General features: G+C 43.7%; 1 long non-coding RNA gene across 3 annotated transcripts; it reads right to left on the bottom strand.

Moving 5' to 3' along the window:
* Window positions 1–3: 3 nt before the first annotated feature.
* On the bottom strand, window positions 4–19,054 carry LOC102416055. Of its 3 annotated transcripts, none has more exons than XR_006543062.1 (3): window positions 17,782–19,036; window positions 17,481–17,692; window positions 4–64 (listed from the first exon to the last, which is right to left on the bottom strand). It is a non-coding gene; the product is annotated as an uncharacterized LOC102416055 (long non-coding RNA). The 3 variants fall into 3 exon arrangements; XR_006543061.1 differs by lacking the exon at window positions 4–64 and adding an exon at window positions 5,704–5,843 and having other exon boundaries at window positions 17,782–19,034; XR_006639754.1 differs by lacking the exon at window positions 4–64 and adding an exon at window positions 9,011–9,515 and having other exon boundaries at window positions 17,782–19,054.
* Between the last annotated feature and the right edge of the window lie 253 nt (window positions 19,055–19,307).

Raw genomic sequence — 19,307 nt, 5'->3', positions numbered from 1 at the left:
GGTTTGATTCCTGCTCAGGCAATGAGATGGGCTTCCCTGGTGGCTCAGAGATTAAAGCGTCTGCCTGCAATGAGGGAGACATGGGTTCGATCCCTGGGTCGGGAAGATCCCCTGGAGAAGGAAATGGCAACCCACTCAAGTACTCTCGCCTGGAGAATCCCATGGATGGAGGAGCCTGGTGGGCTACAGTTCACGGGGTCGCAAAGAGTCGGACATGACTGAGCGACTTCACTTTCACTTTCAGGGAATGAGATCCCTCATCGTTAGGAAGCTTAATGATACAAGTGTACATTGCCTGGCACATACAAAATGCCCAGTAACTGGTAGCCATCATTATTATCAAGCTGCTGAAAGATAATGCTTATTCCCAGCAAAGATATTCTATACAATACTTAAGAAGATAGAAAAGCAGGTATCAATTGTAAATCAAACTTCAGTTGAGGCTTCCTTGGGCTCTGGACAAAGGACTGGAAACATCCTACTGGGTATCCAGAAAAGATCTAACTAATCCACAGGCAGCAACATCTCGGGGACAGGAACAGAAGTAAAGGACTTCAAATGAGGAGCTGATTGCCCAGTTGCCCCAGCACACTTGGCCTGGCACCCTTCAAAACCAGAGACAAACCATGATGGCCCCTCTACCACCTTCTCCACCCTCTTCACTCTGCTTTCCAGCAGAACCCAAGTCACAGACCTCAGGCTGAGGTCTCCCAAGCCAAAGTGCTCCAGATCACAACTTCAGGACTTTCTAAATCAGCAGTTCAAGAACCTGTTACCCACTTACACTTCTGACTTATGCAAATGTATAAGGATTTTTTAAGGTGAGCTGTTAAAGTAATATGATAGTCCTACCTTACTGCTACAGTGATAATTTTTTTTAAAGGCTTACAAAAATTTTGGGCTTCCCTGGTGGCTAAGATGGTAAAGAATCTGCCTCCAATGCAGGAGACTTGGATTCAATCCCTGGGTTGGAAAGATCCCCTGGAGAAGGGAATGGCTACCCACTCCAGTATTCTTGCCTGGAGAATTCCATGGGCAGAGGTGCCTGATGCGCTACAGTCCATGGGGTTGCAAAGATTCGGACACAACTGAGCAAATAACACTTTCACTAAGAATTTTAGCTTGTCAGCCCACTTGGGTAAAGTTGTGATGAAAACCCTTTGTTACCTATTTTAATTACTTTGCTTAAGTTAAAACCCACTCCTGACAGAGAATAAGAAAAGAGATGCAAAAAACTGAGTATGCACTACATAAAGATCCCAACAAAAACTACAAGATACAGAAACATGGGAAAATGAAAACTCTTATGTTAGAGTGGTAGGGTTGTGGGAACTTTCCTTTTTCCCACAAAAAACACAAAGTATTTTTATGGAGCTTTAATGTCCACTGAATTTTCCAGATACACACGACTACCACATACAGTTTTGTCCGCAACTGCACTGAGTTATTCGCCACAGTCCTGAATACTCATTGGAAGGAATGATGCTGACGCTGAAACTCCAGTACTTTGGCCATCTCATGCGAAGAACTGACTCTTTTGAAAAGACCCTGATGCTGGGGGAGATTGAGGGCAGGAGGACAAGGGGACAACAGAGGATGAGATGGTTGGATGGCATCACTGACTCAATGGACATGAGTTTGAGTAAACTCTAGGAGTTGGTGATGGACAGGGAGGTCTGACGTGCTGCAGTCCATGGGGTCGCAGAGAGTCAGACATGACTGAGCGACTGAACTGAACTGAACTGAACTTTCACCTCTGGAAAATCACGTCACTGACCATGGTATAGTTCGTGGGTTTCATGTTCCCTGGACATCTCCAACACACACAGCCATCACCTGGGACATCCTACATACAGTAACAAATACACTTATTTAGGCCTTATTTTAAAAAGTCAGCTCTTAAGAAAAAGTGTCAACAACAATCAATTGAACAGTTTCCTCTTAAAATGTATGTGTTAGAAAGTAGTGCAAGAATTTTTTTACAGTTTACTTTTACAGTTTACTTTACAGTTGCCCACAAGGAAAAAATGCATATTTTGTTACGTTTAATTTGCTGGTTTTTTTCCTTTACAGCCAGGTCATCTTGGCTTTTCTCCTTCCCTCCCTCTCTGCCTCCCTCCACCCGCTTCCCTCCTCTCTCTCTTCTTTCACTTGTTTTTTCTTTCTTTTTTAACCTTCTGCTTCAGTAGGTGATATTATCGAAGTCTTTCACTGCGAGATGGTAGAAGTATTACAACAAACTTGTTTTAAAAGGAGGTTTGTTGGCACCAACAAGGTTGAGAATGGCCGCTCCACACGTGTCCTCCAACATAATGTTTTCAAAATCTCGTAGGAAGTGTGTAAGCTCACTGGGCTTTCAGAAGGTCCACCACTGGTTCGTGTGGAATGGTCTGAGTTCCTCCAAAACAGATGTCAAAATCAAAACCAGGCCCTTTCGGGGGACCAGGATCCCTAGGTCTGAACCCTCCGCCTCCAAAGCGGGTCCAGCCCCTTCCGTGCACCCAGCGGGCCTGCGGGGATGCCGGGCGTGGGCTGGAAAGCTTGGCCATTGTCCGGTCACACGTCCACCCGCGGACCCACAGCCAGCCCTCGGGGCGCCCTCCCCAGCCACGGCCCCAGGATTAGGGCCGCTGTGGCCCCCGACTTCTTCTTATTAGTGTTTTTTAAAAGAAAAAAAATGTAAATCATTACTCAGCTCAACTCAGTCAGCAGGCAAACTGTGTTTAATAAATTAGCTTAATCTATTCCGCAAGTGGTTTGTGAGTGCAGTGTTTCCTCCAGTTAAGGAAAACATTTATATTCTCTCTTGGCCCTGCGTTCCTGGGCTCCCAGAGTCACTCCCCAGGGGCGGACGCAGGGGCCCATCCGGAACGGGTGGCTTTCGGCAGAGACCCCAGGGCGGAAGGGCCGTAGGCGGCGCGTGGCTTTGTCCCCATCAGGCCCCGGGTACCAGCCCGAGGCGCCGGGACCTCCCCGCTACCCCCGCCCTCGGCCGGAGCACGTCCCACTCCTCCAAAGGGGCCTCTTTAACTGCTCCCCATGAAACAATAATTCATTATGTCACCAGGAGGGAAGAAAGGGAGTGTAAGTGTCTTGATGGGATTAGAGGAAACCCCCGCAGAGATGATTTAGGGGCCGTGATAATTCATTTAATAGGGGCCTGGGGCAAATTGCTAGACAGGGAAATGGAACTGAACCAGCCTAGAAAGGGCGCCTGACAAGGCTGTGTGGGAGAGCTGGCTTCATTAGCAATATTTAAGAGATTTCATTTAAGAAGGAGTCATAAAATGCAGTACTATTTTATCCACCTGGTTTGGTGGCCTTTAGCTTTTCTCTGCATGAATATTAAATTTGAAATGGCACTACAGCAACACATTTTGGAAAGTGTTCTTTGGGCTGTTATTTGTATGGTTGGTTTAGTTTCTCGTTTGTTAACCTTTTAAAATGAATATCATTGAAAATGGATAACTGTACAACCAGAACTGGAGAAGATTAGGGGGAATATAATGCTTTAGAATAGGTTGTTACTAAACTGGGTAAAGGATTTAAGTTTTTATTGATCAGAACACAAAAGGCATAGAGAGTGAGCCGGCAAGTGGCAAATTACTTTGACAATTCCCAATTTTCATGCAGATTTGGTGACGCTGCCCCATTCAAAGCCACCACCCGAGGCTCGGATGGGACCACAATGCAGTGAACACAGATGGGACTTCCCTGAAAAGTCAAAAAAGCTTCAGGGAGATACTTCCAAAGTGTTTTCTCGGACAGATAATATTCCCTTTTATTTCCAAGGGGCAAAGACAAACTCTAGTGTGATCTTGAAACTAGTTCCTTCAAACGTGGATTTTTATCATTTAGGGGCAGGGGTTGGGGGGGCGGGGTTGCTTGGAATTTTGCAAACCCGAGAAGTTTACATGTGAAAACAGTGGTAACGGTTCCAATTACAGCTGGAAGGAAAAAAAATTCTCATATGGTGTGTGTGTCTTCCTGTTTCCTGTGCATGATGTTGAGCGTCCTAGCCAGGAAACATTTTAGACAAAACACAACCTTCATTCCGTGATATCCCACACATTTGTGTAGCCTAATGCACTTCTCTCCAAAAATCTTATATTTGCTTTAAAAAAAAAATTTAACTTTCATCCCTCCCTTTTAAAAGATAAAAAATAACTCTCCCAGATATGCCGCATTCATTTTTTTTTAAAAATCACAGCTGCATTCTGTTATTTTAACAAAACAACTGGCGGGTCTCTATTCACAGAGCTGTTTTAGCCACCCAGGATACATACAACGCATAATTAATACATACTTTAAAAGACTTTCTTAATCAAAAAAGACATTAACTACATGTAAAACTATTCACTTACATATATTGGTTTGTGCGATTTTCCACAATGACAGTAGAGTTGGTAGGTAGCTAAATATATTTTTATAAATAACAAAACTTAGCAAATGTCTTTTGTAAGGCGTGCTTGGGAGGGGTAGTACTAATATTTGTATTCCTCCTGTTAATATCCCACCATCTCCAGGTAAAGATGTTGTATTTTATACAAAGTTATAAATCACTTTGCATTAGAGTGAAAGGATCTACTTCAAATAAAATAAAGGTGACTAATATACTATATATCGTATATACTAAATATATATATATATAGTCAGTCTCTGGACAAAGGCAAGCAAACTTTAACGCTGGCTGGTTCTCTCAGAGCCTCTTCCCAGGTCCTTAGACTTCACTTTTTTCCGAACTTCCCCTTTGGGAGAAGCAGCCAGAACCTCCAGTAACAGCCCTGGTCAATGCTGGGCTAAGTTCTGAGAAGGTAGCTTCTCTTTGAAAGACTTTCATTCTTTCCTTTTTCCAGTAAAAAGTCATTCCAAGCCATTCCAAGCCTAACTCTTTTGGGGAGTGCTCCCCCAAAGAAACCTGCCTGCAACTTTTATTTTTGCTTTTCAGAAATCATGTTTTGTTGCCAATTAGAAATCCGGGAAGCAAAGAACTCCGAGAGGTGGGTATGCACACATATCCAGACTGTGGAACCTTGGGGTAGCCAGCAGTGTTTAAAGGACATCACAGGTTTAAACAGTTTCCAGCACAGTGACCGTATGAGACAGGCTGTGCTGGGAGCCCAGTGTGCACAGATGCAGGAGCTACAAAGGCAGGGACAGTTCTCTGCGTTCCCAGAGCCCAGCCTTCAAACACAGGCTGTGGCATCAGCAGACACAAAGCCACATCTATGTCAACAGACGGGACAGGAGGAGAACATTAGATGTTTATCTTAGAGGACTGAGGTACTGGCAGATTTTTAAAATATTTTTAAATCTTTTAAACCAACAAAACTGGGAGTTGGGTGGGTCAGGGAATATAAAAAGTTTCAATTTTTCTAATATTAAATTCCAGGGGTTTTTTGCATTACAAAAAATGAAGGTGAAGAAAATGCATAGCCAAGTTATCTTCTCTTTAAAAAATATTAATATTTAAAATACTACACACTATTTCTGACAGCCATCCAATTTTTAAAGAGAAAACTACCTTCACAGGAATGAACCAGGAGGACTAGCACTCACCGCCACGCACAGGCCAATGCAACACTTCCCTGCGCCCCATTCACACCAACCACGAACACCAAGTCCAGGACAGATCACCGGAGATCACCTCTTTGGAAAGCTGAAATCACCGTGTTTCAATAATGTGACCGAAACACATCAAAGTTCATTGAAATAAGTTTATACTATAAATTAGTCAAAGCTTTGTGAAAAGTAATTTGGCGATATGTATCAAAAGCCTTAAAAATGTTCACTTCATTTAATCCAGTAATCCTGTCTCTGGGACCAGTTCCTGGGGAGATCTTCTGAAATGGAAACAAGGAGGTAGGTAAAAAAAATGCTTATCTTTAACATTTATAATAGGAAAACAAAAATAAAAAAACCACACAAATATCCAATCATAGAAAATAGTGAAATAAATGGTGACATCCTACAATGGAATTTAATAAATGCATTTTCAATGTTATATATAGGATGCTCTGAACTGTGTCAAACAGTAAGAGGAGAGAAATGTTCACAGGATTATCTCTGGGTAGTGGGAATATGTAGGGTTTTTCTCAAATGTGTGTAAGTTTTCCATAATGAGGATGTATTACTTCTATAATATACATCTTTTAATGTATCATATCAGTTTTATACACACATGTATAAAATTCATTAATTCCGTCAATGTTTATGACATGACAAGATGACAGGCCAACCAGAAGTCTCAGAGTCAAAATAAAAGTGAAATCAGTTAATTAGCTATTTTCTCCTTAGATAGTCACATGAGAACAAATTAACACATATTTCTCTATTCATGTCAGGCAATGCATGTTTTCTTCTCTAGCCAATAAGTAAATTTCATCTTTCGTTTATCATTGTGATTTTCTTTTGTGGGCATATGAAGGTAGAAAATGTTCCATGTTTTGGTAGAAAAATGAGGTGATAAAGTCCACATTCCATCACGATCATTTGCAGCTCACCCTTGGCACCAGGCTGCACATATTTATTTATTATTTATGCAAATAATAGCACATGGCGAAGTTGCAAAGACAGCCATGCTCTCAGGCCATGGCATTATCTGCAAAAATCTGTTTTCAGCTGCAGACTGTAAGCTTGACCCGTGGCTCACTCTCTCACTGTTTTTTTTAACTAGGTCAAGTGGCTATCCCTGTAGCGCCATCAGCATATTCAATAAAAATCACGTATATTCTGTGTTTGAAGCATACATTATAAATAGATGTATAGATAGAGCAGATATTGAGAAAAGAAATGGTAAAGATTATGAATATTAAGATTTATATTAATCTATCAGCCTATTAAAGTACAGTAAAACCTGTCCTTCAGACCACCTTTTTAAAGATATCACCTCCCTGAAGGGACCACTAAATTTCGGGCCAAATTATTTTCCCATAAAGAACAATGAAAAGAAAATGATTATATTAAGACTACTTCGACTATGGTTTCTTTTCATTGTTCCGCCAAAAATGATTCCAAACAGTAAAATAACATTGATTTTGACCTTGTTAATGAACCTGAAGAACTTCATGGAATACTCAAACACCGATTTCCATTTTTAACAGGAAAAAAAAAAAAAAATGGGCCCTCCGCCTCACATTGTCAACCACACCAGCAGCAGGAAGGGATCCTATCATTGATATTCGGCAGATGTGGCTTGTCCTGATATCACTAATGTTCCATAACGTTTGTCATGTGGATTTGTCTTCGTGTCGCAAGCTGGAGATGATTGTGTGATTTGTAAAATATTGAAGAAGCCTTCAAACTGAGAGGTTTATTTCATTTCTTTTTGGTTATAAAGATTATCGCATGCAATATGACTGAAGCGATTTTCAGTTTTCCAAAATGCCACTCTCTCCAAGGGAACAGCTTTCTCTCCTTAGGCTTTGCCAGGACTCCCTGTGACTTTGATTGGCTTTTCTTTCAAACAAAACTGTCACGCGATCCACGGCCCCCTACCCGAGCCCCACTCGAGGTGGGCCCTGGTTCTCTTAATCAGGTCCTTCAGCTCACTCATGTCAGCCACAAATGCCAGAGGCCCCACCCATCCTCCTGGTGGACTCTACAATCTATTCCCTCACCCTTTAAGTCTCTGGAATTGCTTTTCTTTGCAGCCTCCAAGAATATAACATCATGGTTTTTTCAGGTCTCCTCAAAGCCTGTCTATTTAAATAGGACTTCTTTTTTCAATGGCTATCAGGAACGATTAGTCAGATACAGACAGTCTTTAAATTACTCCTATGTGTGCAAGGAACACATCTTAAAATTGTCCAATGAAATGCAAACATCTGAGCAACAACTCATATGTTGTTCAGGCCCCTTTGGGGGGCTTCATGGACCCCAGAGTCTTGGAAGGCAGGAACCGTGCCCTGTGTGTGCCCCTGAGCCCAGCTGGTGTGTACTCAGCTCCCAGGAGGCCAATGTGAATCTAAGCTGCCAGTCCTGCCGGTCCAGTCTGTCCCTGTTCTTTAGCTAGAGGTCGCTGCACAGTCATCAGCCCAGAATCACAGAACCTTGGTGCTGGGAGCACACTGGCTCAGTCCAGCCTTTTCATCTCAGAGCAACTGAGGTCCCCAGAGAAAGGATGCCTCAAGTGGCGTCAGTCCACACAGCCACGAACTTTATGGGTGAAAATCATACGTGTCTGTTTCTGCTCCCAAAAAGAAGAGGGAGGCCTGTGATTTTTTTTAGAAGTATATTTTAGCTGATAGCTTAGAGTAGTAAGCAGCCAGCTATGTGGTTTGAGCTCAGAAATAAAGTATAAACATTTACAGCTAATCCTTCCCATACCAGTACATCAGAACAATAAACTTCCTTTTATTCAAGCAGGATTTATTTATTTTAACTAGAGATGGAGACAGCAAGGCATAGTGGACTATGAGTGGGATGTGGCGTCTAATAACTTGGATTTGAATTCCAGCTTCACTGTTTGCTAGGAATGTGACCATAGCTGAGTCACTTAACCTCTGTCTGGGCCTCAGCTTCCACATCTGTAAAATGGGCATAACAATACCATCAGCCTCCCTGGGGCCACTTGAAGAGCAAAGGAGATACACTATGTCAGTGTACCACATGAGGCAAAACAAGTGATTTGTTAGCTGAGAAATGAACTTCAAAGTTATGGCCATGTACATGACAAAAAGAAAGTGCAGATGGAGAGGAATGCAACCATCGTTTTAACTTAGATAGTCCCTCTTTCTTTGAAGCAAGCTAATTGAATTGATGCTTTTGAACCGTAGTGTTGGAGAAGACTTTTGAGAGTCCCTTGGACTGCAAGGAGATCCAACCAGTCCATCCTAAAGGAAATCACTCCTGAATATTCATTGGAAGGACTGATGCTGCAGCTGAAGCTCCAATATTTTGGCCACCTGATGTGACGAACTGACTTGTTTGAAAAGACAGAGGATGAGATGGTTGGATGGCATCACCGACTCGATGGACATAAATTTGAGTAAGCTCCGGGATTTGGTGATGGACAGGGAAGCCTGGCGTGCTGCAGTCCATGGGGTCACAAAGAGTCGGACACGACTGAATGACTGAATGAATTCGATGATCTGACATTAAAACGCAGACACCTGGGTGTAAACCCACCCCCAGCTGGAGCTCTGGGGACCCCATCAGCTCTTTGTACTGTCGCCTTTCCATGGCCACTAAGTCTGCTCCTTAGGGATGTGGGGCTAGAGAACTAAGCCCGGCTTCCTCTTTCTCTCTCCTCCCTAGTACCAGCCCCCATCCCTGTGAAGCACACTTAGGAAGCTCAGGCCATTGATGAGAAAAGCCCAGATTCCTAGGAAGAATATTATAGCTTTCTTTCTGCTCTTTCAGTGACAGTCTCCTTGCCACTCTGAGACACCAGGTGGTGAGCCGTCCCCTCCTTCCACCATTCATTTTCCTGGAGGTTCACAGACCACCGTCCTCCCCCTGAGCACATCTGTTCTTCTCACCTTGTCAGTTTTCTCCTTCTTTTCCTCCCAAACCTGCAGGTAAAACATGCAACTTTAGCTTCTCGCTTCAGGAAGCAGGGTAGAGAAAGCCAAGGGCATTATTTTTGTCCCACTTCAGCCGTTTCTATGGGGAAAAGGCTGGGTTATTTTGCACGCTCACTGTGAAGACAGACTAGTGCTCGGCTGTGAACACCCATTATTCTGGACTGAAATCTGCCTTTCTCTGACACAGAAAAGACACTGCATTTTCATGTATCCACTCAACAAACATTCACTGAAGGGTGATTACGTGCTAAGCGCTGGGCTAGAGCTCAAGAAGTGAGCGAGGCTCTGTTTCTCTTCTCAGCAGCCCACTCTGTGTTTCCACAGATGTCCTCTTGCTCTTTTAGCCACTTAACTAGTACTAAGGGCTTCCCAGGAGGCTCAGTGGTAAAGAATCCACCTGCTAATGCAGGAGACGAAGGAGACATGGGTTCGATCCCTGGGTCAGGGAGATCTCCTGCAGGAGGAAATGGGAACCCACTCCAATATTCTTGCCTGGAAAATTCCATGGACAGAGGAGCCTGGCAGGGTACAGTCCATGGGGTCACACAGAGTCAAACACGACTGAGCATTCAGGCAATGGCAGGAAAGAGTCTTCTTTCTATAGAGCAGAGGCCTGAAACAGCACTGGGTACCTACTTGAGGCACAGTAATTACTCAAGGAATCAGAGATGATCTTAGAACTTCTGAATGGGACCCCTCAATCTCACCGCTGTGTTGAACCACAGAGGAACGAGAGGTCTAGGGAATTAGGCTCATGGAAGCCACCCACAGTGGCCTGTCTCATCCGTCTTGAGTGGTTGAGGGCTGCTCAGAAACCCAGGGATGTGTGAGAAGTTGGCTAAATGTCCTTTCCAGTCTGGAGATTCCAGGCCGACCGGAAAGAACGGTGGTGACCTGACTGAGCAGTCCTCTGGAGAGTTCAAGAATCTGAAGCGATGTGAGCTCCGTGGGCTCGTGCCACTGCCGGTGTTTGCCTGCGCCATCTCTATCAGCATCACACTCACTCACTGCTTTGTTAAGTGCTTTGGGATTTCTCAAGTATAAAAGGTGCTATATAAAATCAATCACAGGAAACTCAGCTGCTGGCAGCTCAGAACAGCTACAGTAAGCGGTGTCCACTCAATCAATAGTCCCTCACTGAGAAGGGGAAAGAATACCATTAAAAAGATGTGCTCTTAGAAAAACTTCCCTCAAGCAAGGGAAAAAAAAAAAAATTTACCTTCCAAGAGTATACAGAAAGCACACGATATATTGTTCCTCCATGAGCAATACTAAGCAGATAGGAAGAGTCGCTGACTGCTTGGCATGTACTTTGCCTTTCATTTTAACGGTGCAAGAACACAAATTGATACACATTGCACCAGAGAAACCTTGTAGGCTCCATGCAGGAAATGCCTCTTTGATTAAAAAAACATTTTATTGGGATATAACTGCTTTCCAATGTTGTGTTCGTTTCTGCTGTACACTGAAGTGAATCAGCCATATGAATACATAGAGCCCCTCCCTCTTAGACCTCCCTCCCACCTCACCCTCATCCCACCCGTCTAGGGCATCACGGAGCACTGAGCTGCACTCCCTGTGCTTCCCACTAGCTGTCTATTTTACACATTGGTGTGTATGTGTCAGTCACAGTCTTCCAACTCACCCCATCCTCTCCTTCCCACCCTGTGCTCACAAGTCCGATTTTTAAATCTGGTTCAGTTTAATCACTCAGTCACGTCCGACTCTTTGCAACCCCATGGACTGCATGGGGTCCAGCACGCCATGGGGTCGTTAAAATCTGGTAGTAACAAGAAGATAGAATTAGCGCTCTGGCATCAGGGTAGAAAAAGTGATCTCTAAAAATTGCTTGCCAAAAGTCAATATGCATGTTTGGAATCCAGTATACCTCACCTGCCTTTAATTAATGTTTAAATATAAGAAAAATGTGTAGATGTGTAAAATTTTATGATGTTACAGAACTGAGCTCCTTGTACCATCCTGAGAGAGTATTAATTTGGGATATTTTAAGTTTTCATTTTATTTCAGAAAGTAAAAATGGCAAAAAAAATTATGTTACTATATATATGAATTCATGGTATTTCTTAAAGTTATGACATAGTAATTTAAATAGGCGAGAAAATTAGGCAGAGGCTACCTTACAGTATTCTTAGCCCACAAATTATTTTTTGTTAAAGAAAACTATTATAGTAGAGTGAGAACCTGAAAAGCAAATAGCATCTTTATATGGATTTATATAGATTTATATAAAATCTATAATCTATAAAAATCTATAATCTATAAAAATCTATAATCTACATAATATATAATATAATCTATAAAAATATTGAATCACTATGTTGTATACCTGGAACTAATATTTATATTGTTACCTCAAAAAATATTGTTGCATCAACTACACATCAATAAAAAATACATTAAATAAAAATAAATCCATTGAAAAAAGAATGGAAGACTGCTTTCATAACCTGAGCATATAAAAAAACCATAGGTTATTACTGTATTGGAAACAAAACACTGAAGGGGGGAAAAAAAGGCAAATAGTGACAACCATTGAAGTTCTCATGAGCAAATGCATTTAAGAAGAAAGTCATTGACGAGTTTGCCTAATGAAGTACTCCTGTGGTCTGAAGGGGTATTTTAAATCAGTCATCAGTGTCTCTTCAAGTCTTTTCCTCACACTGTAATATTAGAGTTCAAATTGCTAAAGCATAAGTGATTAATAACCTCACGTTTACAAGAAAATGTGTAGGTCTTTTAGTAGGAGCATTTTAAACTCTAGAGTATGTGAGAGCTCCTGGGGAAGGGGGGTGTGTTGCTGGATGCAGAGCTGGAGGGCTCAGGACCTCACCATGAGAAGCTACGTGCCCAGTCCCCTGGTGGCATTAGGAAACTGCAGTCCGTGCCTGTTTGGTGGCTGTAGGGCTTGGCCCATCATCGCCCATGCCTTCCACCAGTCACCTCTTTCTCCTTCAGCACCTGGTCCTTCTCTAAGCAATGGTTTTGCATACGTGCTCAGTCGCTCAGTTGTGCCCAACTCTTTGCATCCCCATGGACTGTAGTATGCTAAGCTCCTCTGTCCACGGGATTTTCCAGGCAAGAATACTGGAGTGGGTCACCATTTCCTCCTCTAGGGGATCTTCCTGACCCAGAGACTGACCCTGCATCTCCTGCCTCTCCTGAATTAGCAGGTGGATTCTTTACCACTGAGCCACTTGGGAAGCCCAGTTACAAGCTGAGTACTAGTTATTTTGATGATGGTTGGTTTTGAAATTCTCAGGAACTCAGGTTGGGATGGGTAAGTTGTGTGGACTGGGTCATGCTCATCAAAGTTCAGGCCTCATTAGTGGTCCCCATCTTAGATTTCAGAAATTTCCTTAACCTGAATATACTTCCCAGAGTCTGAACACATTGTCAGAAATGTCAGATTAGATCTAGATTGAAATTCAAAATTCTGGGAGACTTATTTTTTCTTGGCTGACATAATTTTATTTCACTTTACTCAGCTCTCCTATAACTATAACTCCTATAACTACCTAGCCACACCAGTGGGGCAGAGGCTTAATAATTCAGGTATATCCTAAAGTTCAACCTCTAAGGCAAGCACTGAAACTCTGAGACAGATTCATGTACAAATACGTCTAACTCTTCAGCAGAATTACTGAAAAACTGACAAAATATTCCCTTTCCTTCTTTTAATATGGGCTTCTCTTGTGGCTCAGACAGTAAAGAATCCGCCTGCAATGTGGGAGATTTGGGTTCAATCCCTGGGTTGGGAAGATCCCCTGGGCGAGGGCATGGCAATATAATCAAGGTTATTCCTGATTACTCATCATACTAGGAACAAGGGAAAACCATGGGTAAGTATGATAAACTACATTCTATCTGGAGTTCTGTCTTATATCCTCCATGAAATATCTCATCAAGTTATGACAAAATCAACTTCTTGAGTCTTAGTTTCCTCCCTGTAGAGGCTGAAGGAGATGGTAAAAAGCCAAAAAATGGGCAGTAAAGAGGGCAGAAAACTGGAAGAAGAATTTTAAAAAATCTAAACTACAAGTGACCGGAGAAGGCAATGGCACCCCACTCCAGTACTCTTGCCTGGAATATCCCATGGACAGAGGAGCCTGGTAGGCTGCAGTCCATGGGGTCGCGAACAGTTGGACACGACTGAGCGACTTCACTTTCACTTTTCACTTTCATGCACTGGAGAAGGAAATGGCAACCCACTCCAGTGTTCTTGCCTGGAGAATCCCAGGGACGGGGGAGCCTGGTGGGCTGCCGTCTCTGGGGTCGCACAGAGTCGGACACGACTGAAGTGACTTAGCAGCAGCAGCAGCAGACTACAAGTGACAGAAATATGCCAATTCTTTCAAACACTGAAAATGTCTTTAAAATTTTAATTCTGTTTCACAATTTCCAGATAAGTGAACAAAGAATAACACCCATTTTCTCTTACTAAGTCAGTGATTTTTAAAAAATCACTTTTTATAGGGCAGGAAAGTTTTAATGTTTAAGTGCTTGAACAATATTAACAAAGTATGACAAAAACATTTGATATTTTTTCATATATTTACACTGCTTATGGCTTGACTGGAATAATGATTGTATATAAGGAATAGTTAGAAGGTTTCATTGTGTGTGTGTGTAATATTGAGCAATATATTTAACCTTTCTAGGTCTTAGTTCTCCCATCTGCAAATAAGGATGTTTAAAGGACTTAACAGTCTCTACATCTCCCTCTCGTTTTTGGCATCCACAAATAAGATTTATGAGTCATAATTAGGATGAACAAAATCACGTTTCCTGTGTGATTTCTCCTCAGAAAACTCAAGATTTCCTTGTGACATTTTGGTAGTTTAAGTGTTTTTGTTTAAGGAGGACAGTAACTTAAATTTTATACTCTAGTTAGCAGCTTGGATGGACCTGGAGTTCTGCATCTGGATTAAAAACACATCGGATTCATCCAGCATGCTGTTAATAAAATGGAGATGGGATTTCTCCATTGCAGATCTGCTGCTGCTGCTGCTAAGTCCCTTCAGTCGTGTCCGACTCTGTGCGACCCCATAGACAGTAGCCCACCAGGCTCCGCCATCCCTGGGATGTGCTTCATGCTTCATGATTTTTTCACAGTAAGTGGATTAAAAGAAATCTCAGTGTTTGCAACTTCCAAAACAAGTTCTGCATGCTTGTCCCCAAACTTGAGGCAATGAATGGGCTTTCAGTGGCCAGTTATTGACACCTCCAGTGGTGAAAATTTATTTCATTGTATTATCCAAATGTGTAGATAGCCAGATCACCATTTTCTGAAAATGCATTAAATGGAGTGATACAGAAGGCTGGCTGTGGCAGCGAAAAAGATCCTGCAGGGAGACCAAGTGTCAGGTCACAACTCTTTCATAGCTTCACTATAAAAGCCCAGTCTCTAAAAGGGAAGGCTCTCAGGATGCAAGAGGAAATAAGTAGGAGCTGCACCAAAGTACATTATATTGTGCCACAGAAAGCATAAATCATGTGTGTATGAAAATCATAAGCCCTAAGCTTTAGAGAGAGTTGTGCAATTGACAATCAAATGGAGCTTAAAAGGAATTATGAGGTTTTCAACTAAAGTCTTGAAATAAAGAAAGTAATATTTTACAGCAAAAAATTGCAAATGTCAAGTTTAAATCATAAGACTTTGCACCATTGAGCTACTAGCCAGTTCTATAGCTTCTTCAATCCTTAACACAGGGAAAGACCAACTTTCATGCTCAATAAAACTTAAGAACTTTAGAAATACATTTAGGAACATAACTCATGTATTTGTGACTTCTTCCCTCCCGAAATGGCTAATTGTAGAAGAAAAATGAGTGGGCATAAGACCTCCTTGGTTGGTAACCTATTCCACCACTTGCTTTGGACTGTTATGAGTTCTTGTGTTTTTAAAATAGGGCTGTCACCAATTTGGTTATTTAAAGAAAAACAGGGCCTGGGGAATATGGAAGGCTGTCCTCCTTTCCCCTTCAGTACATCTAGCTTTTGCTCTGGAAAACCCCCTTAGAGCAAACGAAGCTCCCCTTCAGCCAACCAAGCAGCCGTCCTGTGAAAAGCTGGAGCCCAGCTGCCCAATTTGGTTGCTCCTGTCCAAAGCCAGACAGGTGGCAACCCAGATTGAATCTGTTGTTGAGGGAATGATTTGATTCACAAACAGGGTTATTAAATTTTATATGGAGACAGGCGAAAGTCACAAGATCCTGGAGAGAAAGACCTGATTCACATAAATTTATCTTAATAGCTGTGAATTCGGGAGCATCAAGCAGAAAAAAATTAATGGAAAGGCATTTCACCTCCTCTGTCTGCCTGCTCCCCTCCACTCCCGGCAGGTAATATGCCCACACACACACAAATAGATCAACCACTGCCAGGCCTTCGGACGGCCCTTCGCAGGAGGCGGCCGACACATTGATCCGAGCCTGTTTTGACATATAAACTCCAATTTGGCCCCAAGTCACTGCGAGTGGACACCGCCACCGACGGCTCTGACACTAGGTTATTTGTTGTTGCTGTTCGCTGTCCCTGTTTGCACATTAATCCAGTGACAATTAGGTGTCAGCGAGCGTTGTTTCTGCTTAGCTGATAGCCTTGGGCTCTGCGCTTGAAGCCCTAATCAGGAGTGTAAACTCTGCTATATTTCAATTTGGAGAAGCGCTCTTCCGCTAAGAGGCCCCTGGCACTGCGATAAATAAAACGCCTATTTACTCTATTGCCACACTTAGACATCTAATGCACTTACTACCAGCCCCCTAATCATAGCCCACAGTTAAAACCGCCTATAAATCACTCCGTTCTCATCCTGCACATTAGTGAAGCCATTTCCCCCAAACCCCACAATGAGCACTGTTTCCTTTTCTTGTTAGTCAAAAGCTAGATGATTTTTATTAGGTTAAAGACGAGTTCACAGATGGTAAATCGCGTGGAGAGAAATGAGCTGGAGAGTTACACCCAGTCCGCGCGGGACGCTGCGCCAGGGCCGGGGGTGGGACCCAGTTCTGGAACCCCTGCGGCGGGACCCCCGAGCGCGGTGGATCCAAGCCCACCGCACCTGCACGCCCACTGGGCGTCGGGGCTCCGCAGCTTAGCCCCGCGGACACCCCCAGCTCCCTGCGCCCAGACGCACCCATTGCAAACCGCGGCCTGGCCCGGGGGCCCCGCACCCGGGCAGCGTGGGCTTGGCGCGGCGTCCTCCTCCAAGACTGCCATCACCCCCTAAAAAGGTACAAACCGCCCCATTCCCCTTGATCTCGCCGCGCACGTTTCCCATCGACGCAGCTTAGAAGCGAGAGCCGGGGAGAGGCCCCGCGCGGCGCGGCCCCGGGGGACAGCGCGCCACAAAAGCCCGGCCCGCAGCCTCTGCTCCTCGCCTTCCTTTTCAATTCTCCCCCGATCTCAGGTGGAATTAGGAGGATTAAAGCGCCGAGTAAATGAGGCGAGTGTGCAAAATGACTCCTTTCTGAACCAAACGGCATGCTCCGTGCTGGGGAAATGAGATGCACATTTAAATCTCATCCATCCACCGCCTGCGGCCACCGCCATGTACCTGCCTACTTAGCCCAAGGGTTAATTAATTGAGGCTTCAATGCACTATTGCAAGAGCATTATTGCATTTGATACTCTACATCTGTGATTTAAAACTCTTTCAGTCCCTTGTCAGCAAGGGAGGGTTTTTAACTAGGAAATTAGCATTCAGATAAGGGAACGCTCTATTTGCTTCTGAAAGGAAGGGAATATTAAGGATGCTAGTGCACAAACCGGGCTGTCATATCCTGTCCCATCCTGGAGGGAGCGCGAGGGCCCGGCTCCCCCGGGAGCCGCGACGACTGGGGCCCCGGCCTTGTGCATCGGGCGCTGGCGCGAGGGGCGGGCAGGAGGGGGCCCGCGGCGGCCAGCGGGACTCCACTCCTCGTGGTCTCCTACCTGCTGGGGCGTGTTGGCCTCTGCAAAGTCCAGTAATATATTTTCTCCCCACTTCCGAGGAGCTGATTCTTCTTAAAATGCATTGCCACGTTACTCAAGCGTTGGCTTTCTGCCTTCCACGGGCGCGGGTGCGGGGCTGGGGGCTAAGAACTGGAAGTAACTCAGTTTCTTAAGGAAGAATGAGCCATAAACATCGCAGAATTTGAATGACTCTAAAACAAAACCAGGGACAAGACTGTTGTTAGTGATCATTACCCTCACTATCTTAATGAATTTAGGAGCTAAACACACTTAAACTCACTTTTCCCACCTCTTCAGCACTTGTAGCAGAATTTCACTATCTGCCTGTGTGCGCGTGCCCGCGCCGGGTAACAAACTCAAACAACAAAAATAGAGATCCTGGGTGAGAAGTCAGTTAGGATCCCTCCCCCTAAGGATGCTGTAACTTAGACATGGTTTTCTTGCAAAATGGAGTCATCTTTTAAGTTCTGGACTCTCAGACAAAAACTTTGAAACAGAAAAAAAAAAAAAAAAGGAAAACAAATCACAACAGAAAACCTTTGTCCCCGGCTAACTCTAAGATGAACAACTTGAGGGTGGAAAGCAGAATGTTTCTTTTCTTGAGCTCCTCGTGGCCAGATAAGTTTGGAAGCCCCTGGACTCCTTCAGGAACAAACACTTGGCCAGATACAAGGGACTGTCCTTCATTCTCTACTGAAGAACTTTAATTGGGTGAAATAGCATTGCCTATAGTGGATTCAGCTGAGGCCCAAGTCAACAGTCTGATCTAAACAGTTCTTTGGGGCTTCTATTAATCAGGCAAAGAAAAGTGGATTTGATGGTGTCTGTGTGACATCAATCAGGTATCTCTTTGTAAAAATGATCCAATTCTATCTCTGCATACTTCTTGCTGAATCATTAGTTACCCCCAGGAGTTTCCTTTGCAGATGCGAATCCTCACCTACTTTGCTCAGATGCTACTTGCTACATCTTCAGAGCATTTTTAAAGACATCAGGAAAAGCTGGCGATGTTCACAAGGAAGAGTAGCTGGGCTATGTGTTTGCCTCATGGTTTCTTAGCTGTTTTCATTTAACCCTTGAGTCTCAACGCCCATTTATAACTTGCTTTGGTCCATTTTGTTCCTCAGGACCAAGTACGCTAACTTATGTGCATAACATTTGGAGTGTTTTACAATATATCCAGTCCGCATGACATTATCTCATTGGTGGCAGTCACCTTTCTGCCTCCACATGCCGAGAGACCAGATACTATCCATTATTTTAAACCTGTTTGATATAATCCTTTAGAAGAAGGAAAACTAGAGCTTGCTTTTCTGCCAGCTTTGCACCACATTTTTCCTATATTGCTCACACTGGTTCATTACGGGAAGGCTTTTTCCTCTGACTCCTGGGGGCCCTGCATTGGGTTCTTCCAAATAAAAGAGCACTGCAGGAAGAGCACACTGTTTTGGAAGACAAGAAACACAAAGTAACTCAATAAGCTCTGAAAATTGATGAAATGAAATGGTGAAATTCTGAGTCTGCAGACTTGATGGCAACACTTTGGGGAAATTCAATGATATCAATCTCTTGAGCTGACTTGCTTTTATAACAGAAGGAGTGCTGTGCTTAGTCGCTCAGTTGTGTCTGACTCTTTGCAACCCCATGGGCTGTAGCCCATCAGGCTCCTCTGTCCATGGGATTCTCTAGGCAGGAATACTGGAGTGGGTTGCCATGCCCTCCTCTAGGGGATCTTCCCAACCCAGGGATCCAACCCAGGTCTTCCACATTGCAGGCAGATTCTTTACCATCTGAGCCACCAGGGAA

The sequence above is a fragment of the Bubalus bubalis genome, chromosome 11, assembly GCF_019923935.1.
Source record: "Bubalus bubalis isolate 160015118507 breed Murrah chromosome 11, NDDB_SH_1, whole genome shotgun sequence".
NCBI lineage: Eukaryota > Metazoa > Chordata > Mammalia > Artiodactyla > Bovidae > Bubalus > Bubalus bubalis.
The sequence above is the reverse complement of the archived record's forward strand: the minus strand, read 5'-3'. Positions and strand labels throughout refer to the sequence as shown.